This window comes from Leptinotarsa decemlineata, unplaced genomic scaffold (assembly GCF_025532065.1).
Source record: "Leptinotarsa decemlineata unplaced genomic scaffold, Ldec_3_MD MMD2_tig00026328_RagTag_RagTag, whole genome shotgun sequence".
In the NCBI taxonomy this organism is placed as follows: Eukaryota; Metazoa; Arthropoda; class Insecta; order Coleoptera; family Chrysomelidae; genus Leptinotarsa; species Leptinotarsa decemlineata.
This window is the reverse complement of record NW_027412688.1, coordinates 34732071-34754520: the sequence shown is the minus strand read 5'-3', so window position 1 is coordinate 34754520 and position 22450 is coordinate 34732071. Positions and strand designations below refer to the sequence as shown.

Below are 22450 nucleotides of genomic sequence, written 5' to 3'. Positions count from 1 at the left end.
TAGAGCAGTGAACACAGTCTCCTTAAAAAGTCAGATTCAGAGTTTTGCCCCTCGATTCATGGGTCATGCGCATCAAGACGCCCATGAGTTCCTTCGTTATCTTTTAGAAGGTTTACATAATGACGGTAATAGAATTATTGAGAAACCTAAACCGACCTTAACGGAGATTAACGAAAAATTGAGCGACAGCGAAAAAGCGCAAGAGTCATGGCTGATTTATTTGAGTACTAAAATTGTAGATAATTTCGTTGGTCAAGTTGCAAGGAAAGAAAAAAATGCACAAATTCTCTATCGATCCATAAGTTTCCCCGTATTTTAGTCATTCATTTCAAAAGATTTTCTCAAACAGAAAGATTCCGAGGCAAATTAAATGTTGCCATCGAATTTCCTCTAGATGGATTAGACATGAACAATTATGCATCAGAAAATGTGACTCCTTGTCGTTATAATCTATATGCACTTTCGAATCACAGTGGATCTACCTACAGCAGACATCCTTATACTGGCACGTGGCACGAATACAATGATTCACACGTGTCACCAATTTCACCAAAATCGCTTGTGAGTGGAGATGCATACATTCTCTTTTATGAAAAAGAGGAAACAAGTTCGCACCTTTGAGCGTTTGGAAATGTTATTTTTGTACTGTTGTTTTAAATGTTATAATGAATTAGTTATGTAAGATTTATATTATATTTTTACTCCTCAACAATGGAAAATATATTCTCAGACATGAACTTTGTCAGTATCAGTGAAAAATGTGGGATAAATGATATTTCGGGAAACGGTAGGGACTCGAAATATTAAGAAAAAGTAATGATGTGTATATATTCTCCATTGTTTCTTGAACAGGCTTTATGGTGAATCACCCTGTACAGTAAAAATTCTTTGAAACGATCGGCAGTACCGATTTGATTGCACGAAGCGCTAAGTGCATCTGAGCAATTTCAGGGGTGCTTATGGCATTAGCACTTTTGATTTATTGTATAAGAATATTAGCCACTAAATGTCTTTGAGAGTCAATTTAGGAGACGGTCGGTTCATTAATATAAATTTAAGTGAAGTACTTGTGCTCATTAAATTTTCCAGTGTCGTGCATCATGGAGTTACCTTCTCCAAAAAGATCCCACGAAGTGATTTCACAACGTATTGATCACGAATACTTTTTCGAATGAGTTTTTGAGCACAGAAAAACTAACGCATTTTATGAATTCACTGAAACCGACACTGAAACAGATAACAATGTAATTCTTGATCTAATTGCTGGAATGAAAAGAGAAATGAAAATTTCTATGTTTTTTACCACTTTTAATTGTAATTAACGTTACTGCAGTTTCAGTAATAGTGTTTATGTGGGAAAATGCGAACGAAAAAACGGTATGCTGAACATGAAAGGTCCTTCAGACTGGGAAAAAATGATTCGACGTTTTCAAACAATTCCTTGGCATGCAACCACAAGTTTCCGAATCTAAACGATACGGAAATTCTGCACTATGCAAGGAAGGGTTGCATACTCAATTATTCAGAATCCTTGGAAATCCACAAGCATAAACATTGCGGGTGCAACCTGTTAAATGATCAAATCGATTAAATTCACTCTCCGGTTTTTAAATTCTGGTAAAAATTCAGGTAGGTACTCAATCAAGTACCTGAATGGTATATATTGGCGAATGTAATGAATCATTGTTAGTTTATTGTATCAGTTTGAGAATGCTCATATAGGACGAAAACTGCAGTAACGTTAGTTACAATCAAAAGTGGTGAAAAACATAGAAATTTTCATTTCTCTTTTCATTATGATCTCCTACCACGTAGTAACGGCTATATCCATCAATTAATTGCTGGAAGTTTCTTCCAGGTCAATTTTTGTGCAGAGTATATCCAATAGAAATAAACGAATTCTGATTTGGTTTTACTTCTTGACCAACGTCCAATTTTCGCCAGCCCAAAGTCCTCATCTAACACTCACTTTTTCGGGATGCATTGGACGCTCTTGGATCTCGTATGGATTGGTATCGTCCAAAATTCGACAATTTTATTTGTTCACTTACACATTCATCCAATCATCCAACGACACACGTCGCTGTTTATGATCGTTTATCTTCAGTTCCTCAGCCAGTTGAATTTTGTACAGGTGCAGGCCCAAATCACGACGCCAAATTCGTCAAGTTATGGTCTGCGAAAGTTTCTGTGAGCGACAAGAATTCGACTACCTCAGAATCTCCTGCACACTCTCACAGTCGGCAGTGATGTTTTCGGTAGATCTTGCGTTTTGTCAACGTACAGGTGTTAGTCAATCGTTTACTGAACCAGTGGACTCAAATTCATCCACCACATTGCGAATAGTCCTCTCGGTAGGACGAATATGGCGACCGTAAAATAGGCGAAGCGCGCAGTACATTCATTTTGATGAAACAGTTTGATCATTTGAACGTGTTGTTGAAAGCTTTTTTAACCCTGGAGTGGAGTGGAGTGGGTCTGTCCGGCACACGTGAATCTTAATAGTGTTCGTACTTTCGTCAGAAAGTACGAACACTATTAAGATTGTGCGTGTCAGTACCTTCAAGCACCGTACATAAGTAAACAGAAGTAAATTCACTCCCGTCGGTCTCTTTGATGTTTTGGGTCGAGATTTTATTTTTTGCTGGCATGTGGCGGGGCAGGAGGGTGTCGGCTGAGAGCTGTTATGCACCTCTGCACGAGGTTCGATCAACAAATATGTGACCATGATCTGTCTTCATCATTGCTACGAGGAGCTCCCAATAAATGTCTCATATGATTGTGAACTGTTTAGGAATTCATAAAAAATAAGACAATGTGGTGAAATATACGTATATTTTGTATAGTAAGATTATACAATTCAAGTCAAAAACTTATGCTGATATATTTTAAAGGTTTTTCAGAATGATGAGTTTTTGATTTTTTTTTTTCAAATTTCTATTGGCAAATTTCAAAGTATAATAAATTCTTACCCTTGTGAAAAGAGAAAATAAATAATCCAAAGGAAAATTATTACAATCATTGGCACATAAATTGTTGAAATTATTAAAAAATTCTGTCTCTAGATGAATGATACATTGTAAAACTGAATCCGGAGGCATATATAAACTCCCAAAATTTGTACATACTTCTCATGTTTTTTTGAACATTTTTTCAAAAGATATCCACAAACATAGCCCAAGCTGTTGCCTTCTGGAGTGGCTAGACTTCTATAATCATTTGTCTCTGCTCTCAAAGGTTTATAGGGATTTTTTGGAACTTCCACAAGAATCTTCATTCTATTCATTCCTGTATCTGTAATACTAGATAGAATCCCACTAGTATCTTTTAGACAGTTAGTTCCTACTGCCTGTGTGAAATACTGAAGAGTAAATGTGTTTTTGTAAGCTCTGGTAATTTGAATAGGAGTTGGGTTTCTGGCATTTCCACAAGTGTTTCCAAGTTGACCAGAATAATTTTCCACACAGTCCTGATTTATATTCCTCGACAATATGTAGGAGTGTCCTTTACTATGTAGGTTTTCCCAAAGTTGCAGAAATGTCGAAATTGTTATCTGCCACCCCTCAATGAAACTCATTTATCCGGTCGTATTTTTTCTTTTATTGATATCACAGTTAATTTCCTGAAAAATTATAAAAACGATAAAAATAAAAAAAAACAATAAAAATTAATTGGCGCTCCGGGGCGATTCCAGTGGCGCATTTGCTTTTTCAGCTGCAGGAAAACCCGGAAAAACCTGCAGCACCACATCATCTGAAGATCTCGATTTGCCAATGTCCTCTCTCTCATAGAACAAAATGTAGGGTGTCTCTAGAGGCTTCAATAGATTCAATACATCGCCAGAACACTTCGTGACACGACCATCGTTAAACTTAAATCAGTCCGTTTCGTCTTTGACCAAGGCGTAGTAATGACAAAATTCAACGCCAGAACCACAGTGAACAATGACTGCATGAATATCATAATAGTGGTTTGCTAGATTGAAATGTTCATTTATTTCGAACCTTCAAAAGAGTTTCTCGCTTCCGTTAGAGGTTGAGTCTTGTTTGAAAATCATCAGTGTTATTATTAGATTGGTGCCTCAGAAAATCAATTTGTTTTGATGTTCTAAAAAAAGTTCATTGAAATCTCTCACACCGTCAAATGTATTTGAATTCAAAATATCAAACACTTATCCATTTTTTCAATGAATGTATCCGTTCCTATTGCTGCTGATGGTATCTTATTGAAACTGGCATAGTAGCTACCGAATGACTGAAAACTTGACTGGCTGATTTAACCTTCATCCTTTGAAAGTTAGTTGGAAATGAATAAGAATCAGTAAGTTTGGGTGTTAGTCTATATTGCTTTTCCTTATCCAAGTTGTAAAGTTGTTCAAGATGACTTTTGTTCATTGTATGTTCATCAAATTTCAAAGAGTCATCGAAAAAATGGTTTTTGCTAAATTTCAGTAGATGTAATTTTTTTTTTCCATAAACAAAGAGATATGACTGCTCTACAGTCACTTCGAGATCTTTTCTGACAAGTTTATAAAAATTAGAACCTAAATCTGAAATGATACCCCTACCATTGCATTGTTTTTAGTTAAATTCTGTAGGTACAGAAACACTATTTGATACCATTATTTCAATATGACTATGATTTTTGTAAAATATTATACTTTCTTTCATGGGTATGTTGGACCCAACGCGCCTCTTCTTGTAAAATTGAAACACGCATCCACTCCAGGGTTAAAAATGGTGATTTGGCAAAATAAACTGACTGAATGACAACTAATTGTAGAGATATAGATTCAATAAGCCGGACGAATTTCACTAGTTCGGACTTCCATTGTCTACTATATAAAATGATTTGAAATCCCTGAAACAACTGAAAACTGAAAAAGGAAAATTAAAAATGAAAAGCTGAAAACAACAATTATATTAAGCAAAATAAACCTGAAATGAAATAATAGTGAAATAAAATACAAGTAAAATAAAACAAAAAATGAATAAAAATAAAGAAATGAAAAAAGAAAATAAAAATTTGAGAGATTCCAAGTCACGTTATTTCAAGACGTTTCGATTGTTAGTATCTACAATCGTCTTCGGGTGATGACTGGACTGATTCCTCCTTCATTTCAGGTTTATTTTGCCTAATATAATTGTTGTTTTCAGCTATTCTTTTTCAATTCTTCTTTTTTAGTTTTTCAGTTGTTTCAGGGATTTCAAATCATTTTATATAGTAGACAAGGGAAGTCCGAACTAGTGAAATTCATCATGAAACATTGTTAATCACCTTCAAACTAATAAGACGGACGTAATTAATTGTCAGAGTTCGGAAGTCCCCGTTAGAAGTTCCTTTATAGTAAACCACCAAAAACTGCAGAAAAAATGGAAAGAAAGCTCAATACCGACTCAACAGACTTCTGGAGATTTGTCAAAAAGAAGCGGGCTGCTGATCACAAACATGATTCCAGTCGTTCTCGTATAACATTCACCCGAAATAAATCTTCAGAATAGCAACCCCAATCGCTCCCTTGAATCGATACTTCTCATTGAATAAACTGAGTCTTTATTCAATAATGTCTGTTATCGGTAGCGAGTTTAATTGAACACGGCCATAATAAAATAGTGAAATTTTCGTTAAACTTTTTAATTAACGGGAGTCTTTTATTAGCCCTTCGGAATAATGAATTAAAAAGTTTACGCTTCTATAAATTATTTCATAAATATAGATCGTAGAGTTTGTACATTACCACTAAACTTGGTAGTAAAGGCAGTTAAGTGATCAGTGATTAAACGAAGGGTAGAAAAACATACATTAGACACTCCAAGTCTGAAAGACATAATATACAAGGCTTTTCTTGAGTTTGAAAGAAATTCTGGATATCAAACTATCAAGTTCAAACCTGTAAGACAACTTTCAGTTATCAATTTTCATTAATCGACTAGTAAAGAGAAGTTTTCATATCATCACTGTCTTCTGCAGGAGACAGAAGAAGCTTATTGGTCAACAACAGGAAACCAGTGATGCACTGTTTGGAACCTTTGATGTAGTAATAAATATTATTGGAGTTTTTTCCCAACACGAAACCGTTATTTCAACACCTCGACACTTGTTTCAATCACCAAGTGATTATCTTCAATGAAATATCAAAGTTTGATCTTCCTCAGTATTATTCTTATAGATTTTATTAGCAAGCTATGGGCGCCGGTTGATATTTCTTCAACAGGAAGGGGGTGCCAGGGCAAATAGACAAAGCTTTCTGAAACTTTTTTAAAAAAATTTATTTTAATATTGAAATTAGTGAGGTTATTGAAAAGTTAAGAAAATTCATATCTGACTAAAATATACAATATAACAACTTCAATTACCAAACAACGTCATTAAATACGTTTAAGGCTAATCAAACGTAGTTGCAAAAATTACAAATAGAAAAAAGTATAAACTCGAAGGGTTATCCAACTCGAGAGTATTAAAATAATGAACAGGCCTGTTTCGTAAACTACATTCAACAATTTTCTACCTGAATGGGAAAACAAAACTTGAAGGTTCCCGTATCTGTGGATAATCTTATCTGAAAATTATATCTTTGTGGGTTTCTCACCTCAAAAAAATTAAGTCTTACAATTGGACTTCCTGAATAGCTGTTTAAGTCACAGAAAATCACAACAACAAACAAAAATGTTTATACAGTGTAGCGACCTTAAAAGTCTTTGAATTCGTAGGCCTGGGAAATCTCGTCTTTGTAACTTCATCTAGCTTTTTCTAATAAGAGTAATAACCAGTCCGTGCAAAATTTATTGTTAAATCATCTAAAAATAGAATTTTTAACAGGTGATGATAGACTGTATCATGAGCCAAACTAACTATAGCTGAGGCACCAGTCAATCTAATAATAATCTCTTTCGAAGGTTCGAAAAAGATGAACATTTCAATCTAGCAGACCACTATTATAATATTCATGCAGTCATTGTTCACTGTGGTTCTGGCGTTGAATTTGGTCATTATTACGCCTTGGTCAAAGACGAAACGGACTGGTTTAAGTTTGACGATAGTCGTGTCACGAAATGTTCTGGGTATGTATTGAATCTATTGGAGCTTCTGGAGACACCCCACATTTTGTTCCATGAGAGAGAGGATATTGGCAGATCAAGATCTTCAGGCGATGATCTGCAGATTTTTCCGGGTTTTCCTGCAGCTGAAAAAGCAAATGCGTTGTTTTAGAATTAAATTTTTCTTGTGTTTTGATTAAAAAACTCACAGTCATTTACGGAGAATATCGGATCAACATTTTCTGGGTGGATCCGTCTTGAAAGGTCGGAAGCTTCCTTGACACAGGACTTCTGCTTGAGTCAACTCAACTCTTTCCTCAATTCATCTACAAGAAACACCTCTTATCACACGTATAAATTAATCTCCATTGAAAAACCTAAAAGTTACATATTTTCGGAGAATGAATTGATTTTAATGAAAAAAAAAACACTAACCTTAGATTTAATAAGGTTTTTTTTTTATAAAACGAATTCCTTTTGACGAGTCCTTTTTTCTCTGTTCTTTTTTTTCAACTTGGGATATCATCGTGAAACCCCCGCCAACGAAATAGTAATTTGAATTGTGGCTTCATAAAATTTGCGTTTATAATACAATATCTTCTCGACAAATACAATCACTTCTTTGGTTTAATATTCAGTTTCATTTTCCCGGTACTGTCGCGCAATTATCTTTTCGAATGTATAAATCCCGGGAATGTAAAATAATTCAATAGAAGTATTGAGCGCCATGCAACTATTGATCAAAATGGAACATAGCCTGCAAAATTGCAGGCTATGTTCCAGGTAAAAATATATCAGTTGAATCAGAAACGCTTAAGAGGTACTTGCAGTGAACAAGAAACGGGTTGAATTGGAAACGGGTGTGGGTTGTTACCAAAAAACAAGAAATTAAACGTTACAATCTTGAAAAGAAAAACACCGTCAGCAGCAACTGTGTCATGGCATTTTCGAAGCGTTTAAGGGACTAAATCGCGGACAAACGTCTCCATTTGAAGAAAAAGGAACTGCTGTTTTATCCATACAATTAATACACCGTGTCACGAATCAATGAAAACGATGACAAAATTGTATTAATCAGACTTAGAATTGCTTCCTCAAACACTGTATTCTTTTCATCAGCGATTTTTTTCTGTTCTCAGACCCCAAGAGAATGCTCGCTGGAAAGAAATTCAGCGTTGATGCAGAGGTAATCGTCAAAACTGAGGCTCATTTTGAGGCTAAAAACAAATGGTACTAGGAAAATTATATTAAAAAATTGTATGACCACTATGATTGTTGTATCGCCCTCGAAAATATATTGGAATTTAAAATCGAATTTTTCTGCCCAACCGTTATATAACTTATTTGAAAACATTTTGTTCATGTTTTCCGACACTCTTTGTTTCTGCTACTTTCATTTTCCAATTGCCTTTCGATCGATTTTCGAACACCTTATGCATCTGCTACACTTTACATCCTTTGATGTCAAACGACACGCCTCGTTTTGTCGCTCGGCACTCCAGGAAACGTCATTAGTCTCTTCCGCCGCCTGCTGCGTACAAGTCCTGACAATGGCCACGTATAGAAATAAGTAACACTCGTCTTTTCTTTGCAGCTTTGGAAACTGCTTCAAAGTGTCACGGACAATAAATGACGTACAGCCGTTCTGAGTAATATATCACCGCTAAATGTTCCTGTTTCTTTCCTCCGGCTTGTAGTAATAACAGAGCAATATCAATTTTTCATGCCCTGGAAATATTCTTTTCTGCTGGAGGAAAACGTGGTCGCGTGTTTTATAATTTTCATTTCTGGATATCCGCAGGATATATTCCTTCGATATTCGGTGAACAGCGTAGCCTAGTTACGCATGAGGAGATTCATTGTTGTCTGGAATATTCGACTAGAGTTCCTAAAGATCAGTTGACATAAATTGTTGTTGGAACTTCTACAGCCTAGAGATATTTTGAACTATTTCTTTGCTCCTATGGAATATATCAAACAGTCACTATAAATCTGCATTTTCATTGTGACTTATCCGAATTTCCGTTGCGAAATCATATCAGTTCGATAACTATGTCGAGAAGAAATGAAATTCAAACACATTACAAAGTATCCCACCATTTATTTCTGTCTGAACGCTATAAATTCAAAAACTATCTAGATGATTTTCATACGGTTTTCACTAATAGGCGGCGTGATTCATGAGTGAGTTTTATGTATATATTTCATAAACTGTTTTCACCCACGATTGTTTCACCGAGAGTATGAATAATTATTACACACAAGAATTATTAAAATCTTATGGGAAAGTAAGGTAAATACCTGGTGAGATAAATAACCGCCAAGTTATACTGTAGAAAAGGCAAGGTTTATTCTGACTGTACTTATATTATACACTTATAAGACAGTGGTGTATATTCCACCTAGCTAGTTGAAGTGGAGGCCCGGTCAGTCATTATAGAGGGATACAAGATGATCGGATATACTAATAGGTGGGAAAAGGGCGAACAGTGGGTAAGTCCCAAAACAAGAGGCACGAGGAACAATGAAGGATTTAAAAATGAGCTGTTTGTAGTTTGCAATATTTACGTAGAAATTGGCCTGAATTTACGGACTGTTTGGGTAAGGATATTCGTGGATCCCCTTTATTTTTATATACAGGTACTGATTTGAAGGTTTTCAAATTTGTTGGGTATTGACCTGTAACGAACGTTTCATTGATTAAGTGTGCTAGTGGCTCTTTTATATGTTCCCCGACATATCTCAAGGTCTTCCAGAAATTTCAACAATACCTTCAGCTCTTTTCTTGCTGGTTTTCATAATATAATTCTCAATTTCATATGCATTCGTGGGAGAGAGAAAGAATGTATGATGGAAATAAGATATTAGTTTGATTTCATTATTAATAACTGGGGGACATTACAAATCATTGAAGTGATAACTAAATATATTACAAATTTCCCTCAAATCTGTCACACATTCCCCATCATAATTGAGCTTTGATACTGATTGATTTTGACTATGATTTTTGGATTCGTTAATACCTAATTTTCCAACTTTCTTTCATCCTGTTTGAGGCATTTTTTATTCATCATCATTGTAATTATACTTTTTTTGATTTAGTATTCCTTCATATAGTTTTTTCAATGTATCAAATTTATTTTTAATGGTCATATTTGATGAACTTTCAATAGTGTTTGTCATATCACAGAGCATATTATGAAGTTCTTTCAGTTCTTTGGTATAATAGACCTTGCAACGTTTCTTTATTTGCGTTTTTTCAAATGAAAATGAGATATCGTAGTAGAATTGTTGAAAAAGTTACTGAATTTTTCATCCACTGTGGAAGAAGAATGAACATCTGCCCATTGTTCTTTTTCGATCAGATTTTTAAAGTTCATCATGTTATTTTCAGAGTAATCCCGTTTATATTGTATTTCTGTTCTTTAATTTTTTCCCACATCTAGACTAAATTGGCATATTTGGAATGTATGATCCGATATGTGGTTATCTTTTACCAATTTTGAACACAATGAAATATTTGAAAACATAAGAGTCTTTGTCGGTGATTCGTGTGGCTTGTTCTATATGGTTTTCCATGCCAAATTCATTAAACAGATTGGTGAATTCTCCAGAGATATTATTGTCAGTAAATATATTTATATTTAAATCACCACATACTAAGTACTGGTTTGAGCATGAGTAAATATCACACATCAGGTCATACATTTTTTCAATAAAAATCCCACCGTCACTATTTGATGTCCTATAAACTGTGATGACATATAATTTGTTACTGTTGACTGGGAGATTTATAGCTTGCCAAGCTAAACAAAGAAAACAGTGAGCAAAACCTTGCCATTCGATCGAATTTGGCGTGCTTTCTTTAGTTTTGACTCTCCTAAGCTCTTCCATTGAAACGATTTGATTTCAGTTGCGATGTCACAACCATCATTCGTCACCAATTACGACCCCTTCAAGCAAACCTGTATCGCCGGTCATTCAAAAATTCCTGAGCGATGTTCATGCGTCATCCTCAGCAACTTCACTAATAGTGATTTGACGATACCCCATAACAATTTTCTTGACTTTCTCAACATTTACATCGGTTGTTAATGTGCTGGAGTGTCCAGGGTGAGGGTCGTCATTCACATCTTCTCGACCTTTTGTAAAAAGTTTCTAATACTTGTAAACATTATTCATACTGCTATTGTCAACATTTTGAGTGTTTCTGAGCATTCAATTTCATTTTCACACAAAATTTGATGCAAATTCGTTGATCCATTTTTTCGGTAGCAAAAAATTGCCGAAAGCACCTCTCACGAACAAACTAAACCTGCAAAACAGCTGAAACTATGAACATATATCCAAAACGTGGGTACCAACACAAAAAAATGAAAAAATCGCTAATTGAATATGTGTACCCCGGGAAATTTTAACATTCAACTTATTTTCTTAACAGTCCACGTATATACAGTGTCACCATTAAAGTGCGCACCATATGGGAAACATTTTTTTTCGAAAAGTTTCAATGAATTTCAACTTCGGCACTTGTTTGTGCTTTGAATTCAACTTAAAATGATGCATTCAACTGCGACCCACTGACGTTCAGTGTTTGTCAAATTCAACTTTTTTTGAAAAAAATTGAAAAAGGGCATTTCTAGATCGAATTTAACAAAAAGTTACTTGAAAAAGTTGTGTCTACGGTAATTTCATATCCATATGCCAAATTTTATGCAACTAGGATGAAGTTAACGTTTTACTTATTTTTGACAGATATCCCCTTTATTTCAAAAAACAAGTTCGGTTAATTGTCATCAATTCATGTATATATAACAAACAAATCGTGGAGTTTAACTTTTCTGATAAATTTCTAGTACAGACATTTTTAGAGAGGAATTAAAAATATGCTATAAAAATTTTAACATGACTGGTGCAAAGTTTCAATCACTTGGCTATTTTCTTAAACAAACGTCAGTACCTTCAATTTTGAAGAAGCAGACACGACTCAAAAATTGCAATAAGTATTAATAAAATTACAAGAGTTGAAATTACATTAAAATTTCAATATATTTACAGATTATTTATAAACAATAACTAGAGCGGTAAGGATGCTTAATCACGTTGAATAAAATTTTTAAGTAGGTCTTGACAAACAGAATGCATGCTATGGAAGTGTCAAGTTGTTGATTTATTTGTCAAATTTTTAACAGTTATTGTTACACTAATGTTGTTTCTTCAGGAAAGGATAGAAATAGTTTTAATATATGGTGAGAATGCACCATACTGGCAAGTAGCTAACATTTTTAACATCCAGGAAAAAATGTTCAACATACTACTGTGTCAAAGCACACTCCAAGTAAATATGATGAGGAGGCCCAACTTAACATTTGTTTAAAAGTAATTGAACACGGGCAAACGAGCATAACCGATATTATAAAAAATACCGATTACAAGAGAGAAAGTGTTAGATACATTTTATCAAAGAATAAATTTTGGCCTTACGAGCCAAAATTTATCAACACATTGAAAGAACGAGATTTTGATATCCGTTTGGGGTTTTCATTCTGGTTTCAAGGAGAGAGAGAAGAAAATGTAAAGTTTGCATACATGAATTGATGACAATTAACCGAACTTGTTTTTTAAAATAAAGGGGATTCTGTCAAAAATAAGCAAAACGTTAACTTTATCCTAGTTGCATAAAATTTGGCATATGGATATAAAATTGCCGTAGACACAACTTTTTCAATTAACTTTTTGTCAAATTCGATCTAGAAATGCACTTTTTCATTTTTTTTCAAAAATAAGTTGAATTTGACAAACACTGAACGTCAGTGGGTTGCAGTTGGCCGCATCATTTCAAGTTAAATTTGAAGCACAAACAAGTGCCAAAGTACCAAAATAGGTAGTTGACTGGGTAGTCAAGCAGCCCCTTCTTAAATTAGTCAACCAGGCCTAAACCACGTGTTATAACCTCAAAATAGCACCTTAGGCAGTATACAGAAATTATAAATCAAACATTCTTATTGAACACTTTGACAAGCAATGACAATAAAATGAATAGGGATTATAACAAATAAAATTACGACAAAAATAGTTACTTAAGTATCTTGTTTTTTAACAATATGCTATCACTGACAAACGACCTTTCACTTAGTCGACCGACGTTTGCCTAGCTAACGTTTTTGACCCTATAGTTTATCTGCCTCTATAGTCAACTATTTCCTTTCTCCCCTAATTATAGAAGTTACCCAATAACACCAACTGATGTAGCTAGCGAAACGGGTTTTGAATGTAATTCATTGTAAAAATTCTATTATCATTTTTACTGAATCTTGAACATGCTCATTCTGGTTTCATAACCTCTTTAGTGAGTTTTGAAACGTACTCGCATACCTTATTTTCTCATTGTTTGAATGATTTTCTTATTGTCAACTTTGTCAACTACCCACCCAGCAATATATTGTAGAACTGATATCATTTTGTATGGATCCATACAGAATATTTCAAATATCTTTTTCACGAAAAAAAAAGAAGTTTTTCAAAAACGACCTATTACGGAATCATTCCATTCTTTTAACGAAATAATAATTTATGGCCTTTTTTCATCATTCAAAAAGCAGAGCGATAATTGAATGTTACCCTGCTGAAGCAAAAAATATAGAAATGAATTATTTTCAAGCTTTTCTTCGTCACAGGAAAAGTAGGAATTTTAATTTGTCCTGTTTTATTTACATCAAAAAGTACATTAAACTCGACCGGCGAAAGAAAACGCCTTTAACAGTTTTCTTGTAAATTACGTTTTCTTTCATTAATTTTTATTTTATTTGTTCTCTATTTTCCATTACCAGACTTATACTGGGATGTTGTTCATTCAAATGTGCCTTGAATACGGTCTTGATTAATTGTCACTTGAAGGTTGAAATGAGTTTCTAACGAGAATTTTCTTCAACAAATTTTCTCAGAGCACATTGAAAATATTCGCATTTTATAAATTGAATTCAGACTGTGTTGGAAAGACATCGAATTTTCTGCTACATGTTTGAAGAGAAGAAGCTCTTAACACTCATATTGAACGAAAGCCACAGAAGGCGAAAATTAAATCATTTTCACAGCAGAATGTGCAGAAAAAGGACGATCAAGATGGCTAGGCAAAAATTTTAATCCGACTTCAGGACTTCTGAGAGAAACAACAAGAGAAATGAAACAGATATGTATGTATGGTTTGAAGTAAAGTCGAAAAAGTATATAGAATGAAATGAAGACTTTCAGCCAAGAAGACGGGATCAAGAACGAGTAAGGATAGACAAAAAAGTAAAAAAATGAAACTTTCTATGTATAATCAACACTTTTATTTGTAACTAACGTTACTGCTGTTTCGTTCTAAAGGGAAATTTTCGAGTTATTACAGTGAATATGCCTGCGTGTAGAGTTAGTTCATTCGTCTTGCACTTGTCGATTGAAATACGTGTCGTGTTGAAAATAACGGTTCTGTGTTGGAATAGAACTCCAGAAATACAATAAATATTCCACAGGATACCTTGTGATGTACTGTTTGGAACCTTTGGTGTAGTAATGAATATCCCTGGATTTTTTCCCAACACCAAACCGTTACTTTGGAACCTCGACATTTGTTTCGATCACCAAGTGATCATCTTCGAGAGGATGATCACTTAAATGATCCAAACACGTGTCGGGATGTTAAAATAACGGTTTGGTGTTAGGAAAAACTGCAGTACCTAATATTCATAGAATAAGGGATCAAAGTGACTGGGGAGCCCTTAATCTCGAAAAATATCATCACATAAGCTTCACGACAAAAATAAAATAAATTACCTTTATGCAATCAAGTAGAAATCCATTCAGAAAGTTAGCGAGATAGGGGATTTGGGAATCATAATAGATGACAAACCTAATTTCAAAGCACATATGAATAAAATTGCAAATGAAACGAACAAAATGATGGGTTTTCACATAAGAAACAGCAATGATTTTGAAAATCCTGAAACAACAATTTCATTATACAATGAATATATCCACAGTAAATTAAGTTTTTGTTCTATAACCCAATATATGCAATGGATATCAATAGACCGGAAAAAATCCGAAACAAATTCTTGAGATTCCTGGAATACAAAACTAATTCCCCTGTACATGATAGCAATCATCACATCATGAGGAAAAATTTCAATTTTCGCCGACTGGCCGATAGAAAAACTCTTGGTGACGTATTATTTTTGACTCAAATCACTAAAAACCAAATTGACTCGCAAGAATTACTGTCACGATTACAATTCGATGTTCCACCAAGGAAAAAAGGAATTTTTTGATTACACAAAAAAAGACGAATATTGGTACACACTCTCGTCTCATACGATCGCAAAAAGAATTCAATCTACGTATGCAAAAAACCGATGTAGATATATTTTCCAACAACTACTTATCACTGAAAAAATTCACATACTTTCACATATTTTTATTTGCCTTTTTAGTCTTTTTATTTGTTGTATCTCCAAACATCTCCAAATATTAATATTTTCAAATCTAGACTCAAAGCATTACTTATTGAGAAAAACTGTTACAGTATTAGAGAATTTATGACATAATATTATATTTTTAAAAGATGTTTTTTTCGACAATCAAATGTTATATTTGTGCTGTTTTCAAATAACATTTGTCATTCGTACTATGACACTTTTAACCTTTTTCTAATATGTTGTTGTTGTGTCTTTTTTAATTAAGTCGGTAGGTTCTACGAATTTTTTTATGTTTTGTATATAATTATATATTTTACTTCTTTTATATTAATAACTTATGACTATGATCATATCATTTAAATTCTTTTCTATATTAATTATCACGTTTTTGTCAGTTACTGCATGACTGTATTCATACATGTATGCTTTTTAACTGAAAAATAAAGACTCAATATTATTATTATTCTTAATTAGTTATTTTTCCAATATGTATGTTACATTGTCCCTCCTATGGTCATGTAATATTTCTTCTTCCAAAACCCAGGTATATTTTCGATGATCTCAACCTATATCCACAGATGTTATAAATTCTCGATGATGAGCTCGCCAGTCCTCAATATTTATGAAATATTCGTCCCTGTATATGATGTAACTGGATGCGGCGTTACTGGTCGGGTTTTTATCCCGGAATATCCCAGTGCTTCAGCAGTTCGACAGCTGTGACGGATATAGAGAGAACATCTCCTCAGTAGTTATGAGAGAAATGATGCAAATCAGGTGGAACACAGTTGGGATGTAATAGTCCTGGATGAAATCGGGGACAGAATATTGAGAGGTGCGATGTTGTATTTTGTCGACATATACATAGTATATCATGTGGGATTGACTTGGTAATCGATTAATTTAATGAAAAGGTTGAGTTTTACGAATTCACGAGAGCTCTGATCACTGAGATATGGCTTTCGATAGCTGAGTATAGTTACTCCGGAAAAGAGCTAGTCTGGCATGGAACTATATACCACCCAGTAGGTTGGCAGCCAGGGTCGTCTATATAGCTGAAGTGGGTCGGAGAGACCCACACTCTAAATCGGTACAACCAATGAGCCTTACATCCTTCCTGTTGAAAGGACTTGAGAAGATACTGGACGGACACATCAGGAGGGTAGCATTATATGCATCCTCCCCTGAATAACCACCTGAATGCTAATCAAACCGGCAAATCGACAGATTTAGAAATATTTGTAGAGAAAATCTCTCAATCCCTTGACAACAAGGAGATTGTGGTTGCTGTATTTCTGGATATTGGAGAAGCATTTGACAATGCACTACCTAAATCTATAGGATCATCTTTGGCTAGGAAAGGTAGAGAATCGACCATAACTGGCTGGTTCCATGCCATGCTGGTAAACAGAACTGCAACTACGACTCTTCAAGGCGAGGCCATTAGGTTCAGGATCAACAAGAGCTGCCCTCAAGGTGAAGTACTATCTCCCCTTCTGTGGTCGCTCCTGATGGATAGTCTGCTTGATGCCCTCGATAGAAGAAAAGTAGATATGCAGATGCCATCTTGGCAAAGTCCTCGTCGGGAAGGATAGCTTTTAATATCCTCCAAAGAACAATGGACGTTGTTAACAGTCGGTGCCTGACGGAGCACATGTCTATCAACCCCAGCATAACTGTGATAATCCCCTTCACCAGAAGGAGCTAATTGGACGATCTAACGCCATTTTCTCTCAAAGGTGAGGTCATTCCATTTGGAACGAAAGTGAAATATCTTGGACTTGTCCTTGATGAAAGACTCACCAGTAACGCCCACTTGGAAAAAGGCCAGACTGTCCTTATGGACATGTCGAAGGATCTGTGGTGGAACTTGGGGTTTAGGTCCCAAACAAAAATCCATTGGATTTATGTGATGATTGTCAGACCAATGACCACGTATGGTGAAATTGTTTGGTGGCCGAAGGGTTTACAGAAAACGGCCTAGGCGAAGCTCTCTGACTCACAGAGACAGGCTTCTCTGGCTATCAGTGGTGCCACACCGTCAGCGGCCATAAGGATCAATCTGGATCTACCTCCTCTTTAAATTTTTCAAGAGAGAGAGAGGCTAGACGGACTATATACAGATGTGTGCACATTGCCAATTGCACAAGTCAATTTATTGCAGAGTGCAACAGACTGATGGTTGACACTGGAAGTCATAGCATTCTGCAAATGATCTCTGCCTCCAACTGTCAACTACGAACTGCCTCATAAAGTACTTCTCCCGAGTAGAGAGTACTGGATCCTCCGGGAGAAGGAAATATTAAGAGGAGATAGATGTTGGTTCACAGATGGATCAAAAACACCTTTTAGTTCTGGTGCAGGTGTTTTTAGTCGCAGACCCAGAAAAGATATATCTACCTGCCTAGGAATCTATGCGACTGTATTTCGAGCGGAAATTTACGCTACTGAATTGTGTGCGGAGAGACTGGAAGAAACCAATCTCACACACAAGTTGATAAAAATATTCTCGGAGAGTCATGGGCGTTGGAAGCTCTTGGCTCCTACCGAGCAATGTCTAAATTGGTAGTAAATTGCCAAAAACTACTCACCTCGATAGAAAGACTGAACAGATTCTCTCTGGTCTGGATTCCTGGCCATACTGGAGTGAAAGGCAATGAGTCTGCTGACTCCCTTGCAAGGGAGGGTGCTGCAAGTAGCTTCATCGGACCAGAACCTGTCATTGGCATCGCCTTGGGCTTTGCCAAACCAACTTCGAACACCTGAATGGCAAGAAGATTTCTGGACTCCTGGCAGAAACTTCCAGTATTGGCTCACTCCAAGGCGTTTATTCATCCTTCGAAGCTTGATACCAAACAGTTGTTGGACTACAGTAGGGATGAACTACGATGTCTAGCAGCCCTTCTTACAGGTAACTGTCATTTGAATCCTTATATGCAGAGACTCAGACTTTCGGAAGACAGTGTGTGTCGCCTCTATTTGGAAAATGGTGAAACAGCAGAGCATATACTTTGTGCCTGTCCCGCTGGGGACTGAATCAAGTTTTCAGAGGTCAGCAGATCCGTACTCTCACCATCTGACCTGAAAGATCACTCACCATACAAACTAATCAACTTCGTTAAGAAGCTGGATTTATTTGGTCGAGTGTGAATAGGTGTGAGCCACAATAAACTCTTTCGGGTTGTGGTGGAGGTTCGAATAGACCCGCTCACTTCAGACCTAACCTAACTTAACCTTACTATTCTCGCCCTCTTCGTACTTCTCAATTTGCTCTAGTTGCTAGGGTAGCGACTGAATCGAATGTGTCGGGAGACTTTCAAAATAAATGTATTTCATGATATAGTTTGTTTTTGTAAAATGTCCAAGATTGTGGAAAAACAATTCATGGCTTTTGCATCACGATAATACACCTGCTTTCTCGCTATTGTTTGTTCGTGAGTTCTTGGCCAAAAATAACATGTTTTAGCCGTCGTTTTCACCAGATTTGCTGCCGTGCGACTTTTTCTGTTCCCAAGATTGAAGACACCCATGAAAAAACAGCGTTTTTCTGTAATTGAGAAAATAAAATTTGAATCGCTGAGAGAGCTCACGGACGTACCAGAAAGTGCTCCGAGGATCGAAAAAAACGCTGGCACAATGTTTTGTATCTGAGGGGGACTACTTTGAAATTGGAATTGATGAATCAATAAATATATTTTTAGCAAAATGAAAATTGATGTTGAATAAATAATTTTTGAGAAAAAAATTAAATTCACTTTATTTATTGAACTTAGTTGGAGTGAACGATTTCATTTCGTTAATCGCCAGTGAACACACTGTAACAATCTAGTACCCTGTTACCTGGTACATTCATTATGATATATAATTTCATTTAAGTTCGACCCATTCATCTTGATATTAACTGATTCCAATAATTGACATGTTTCTGCATTCATACATTGAATTTTGAACGCCCAACGAAAATCCTTCCAAAAAAATCAAATGAATTTAGTGGGCAATTGAGAGAGCATTCTCTTTTAAGCGCAATGATACGAATTGAACAGCTCTATAGATGAACCTCTTTGCATTCCTCAAACTTACGAGAACAATAATAGAAGTGACGATGCTGGGGAGCTTCAATTTGAAGCGATCCCACGAAATTGTTAGGCAGCAAACTGCGCGTCTGGAGTAATTAGCGGAATCGCACCGTTTTGTCAAATTAAATAAAGCCATCCGTGGACCCTAGCTCGATACGAAGATGGCAGGTTGAATTCGGGTATACAACCTGCAAAACCTTTTAGATTTCATCTTTCTCTGTCTGTTAACATAAACAGGTATGCTAATTTTGTTTTCAAAACTTACAAACTTGAATGTCCATGAATGAATAGTAGTGTGCAGTACAAATTGCAAATTCACACGAGTAGAATGATCATAATCATAATCACATTCTCTTTCCATTCATTTCTACAATGTCTTCTCTTTCTCACGATCATACGTCCTATGATCTCCTGTATTAGATCTTCACTCGATTATGGGTTCTGATCCAACAGGAGTTCCATCAGCGCCTGTAACTCATATCCCTTCTCCACTCCGGTGAATGGGACATGTGGATTCTGTTTCGGATCTGCCCTAATATTGACCCTCCCCTCATCCTGAAGTACGTCCCCAAATTCTTGTCTACTATCCTCTGACTTAGCCTTCAGCACCACGACCCCTATGAGCATATATTCGAGATGAGTGTAGCAACATTGAAAAATGGAAATAATCGCTAAACGTAGTCTGGGAAATTTGAATAGTCCACGTTATTCCTAATAACTCACACTATTATACACAATACTAAATGGCAGCACTGAAATTTTACGTTAATAGGCTTGTTTCGTTTCTTTTGGGTGAAGAAAGACACGATATTGATGAAATGTTATCAGGGACTGAAGGCAACGAATATAGCAGATGAGTTGCTCAGGAAACGTAAAATCAAGTTTTTCCAGAAAGACATCCATTCTTAGTTCATACCAAAATACACTAACAGATTATATCGAGAAGATGGAAAAGTTGAATGTGGAAGTCTCATTCAAAACATGTAGTCTCAATGCCAACAAATGTTCAATAACTCTGGAAACAAGATGTTGCAGACGAAGTGAGCTATTGAAACTCGTTTCAAAGAACACAAAGAAGACAAATCTAATTTCATTGACGGGAAAATATATTGTCAATCAACCCGCTTTGGAGAATGGTCAAAAAATGAAAGAAAACTGTCAGATACATGACATACATGACATTAGATTTTTGGATATATTTTCAAAAGTTTGAAAGTGGCAAAGTGTGGCATGAAAATTTTGAACAGAAAAGTAAAATTGAGCATGGCATATGAACAATTTTCACACTACATAATTAAATTTCCATATTTCTAGGAACAAGTAAAGTTAAGTACCCAATGAGGCACGACAACTTTGAAAGGCGAATCTTGTGCAAGCTAAGGACTAACGAGGTCTTACCTTCTAATGTGTGACTTTCAACACTTATACAAAAGATGTATCATAAGCGAAATACAGTTTCTTTTTTATTGATATTCACTTCGGGAAAATTATTATTATGTACTCGTAATGCAAATAATGAAAGTCCAAGAATGGTACCTTGAGGTAAACCGAACTTAGTAGGAAATTCAGAACGGAAAATGCCTTTCAACTGAACGCGCTGAATTTTGTTTGTTATCTTGTAATGTTTCAAAAATTGATATAATTTTTCCATGAGTCGGTGTGAATTGAACTTTTTTAGTTTTGTCACACTGTAGCGAACGTTTTGGCGGAATCTATGAATATCCCTAATATTGGCATTTTTTTATATAAAGCATCACAAAAACAATATATTTATTCATCTGATGCATTCTCCGTGGATTTATCAGTCTTGTTTATGTACTGTCACAAAGACTATATCTAGTATGGATGAATGACACTGGAATGAATATTTGGATTAGTCTAAAAATGTCACCATTCTACATTTAATAATTTTTCAATGTTGAAAATGAGACACATTTGTCTTTAGTTATCAATTGTAGTTTCATCTCCACGAGACATGAAGGAAAAATCCAACTCTTGTAAAGCTCTCCTGTCTGACCAAACCCCAACACCATCTATCAACACGACACTGAATGACACCACGAAAGAATAAATCTGTACCGAAATGTAGACAAGAATATGAATTGAGTTGACACAAATCCGGTCAGCTGAAACTTTTAATTAAACTGGATACAACCTGTTTCTAACCTGTTTCTGATAATCCAATACAATCTGAAAGTTTTTTTTGGACCGATGTCGAATACCCTTTTTATGGCATTGGGTCGGACAATCTGGTAGTGACGCTTGCGTTTTATCGAACGACCAATGAAAAATAGCAGGAATATGTTATGTGACGGGTCAATCGCCCCAGATTTGGTTTCAAACAGCTGAAAGAGGAAATTATTCTGATTGTTTCTATTGTTGTCAATTATCATTTCAGTTAAATCATTTACTGTACCATTGATATAAATAGGAAACATATTGTTTTGATGTTGAAGGTTTGGACACATTTAATCTGAAACGAATAACAAATAAGGCGAGTGATTAAATTGAAATATTATTAGAAATATAGATTTGAATGGTTCAGTTTAATATGAAAATGTGCAGACAGAAAGTGTTGGGGTTTGGTATTGGGCTCCATCTTTTTTTATCATTTTTCAAAATATATGATGGAATTGGCCGATACTTGATGAAAATGTAACGTATTCAAAAAACACTTTATTGTGAGATTTTTGCTTCACAAGTAGATATAAAGATGAATAAATAATAAAATACATTTATTTGCCCAAGAGACTGACAATAATCAGTATAGGAGTCGCCCTTTATTACAATAGAAATGTGAACCTGAAAGTATCCACTAAGTGAGTACAGACATTTATCTGACAGGAAGTCCTTCAGAATTTTTGAAAATATTTATATTATT

At 35.3% G+C, this 22450-nt stretch overlaps 1 protein-coding gene across 1 annotated transcript in view; it reads left to right on the top strand.

The window, feature by feature from the left end:
• kek3 (leucine-rich repeat, immunoglobulin-like domain-containing kekkon 3 protein) overlaps positions 1-22450 on the top strand; it is a 600794-nt gene that overhangs the window by 405219 nt on the left and 173125 nt on the right.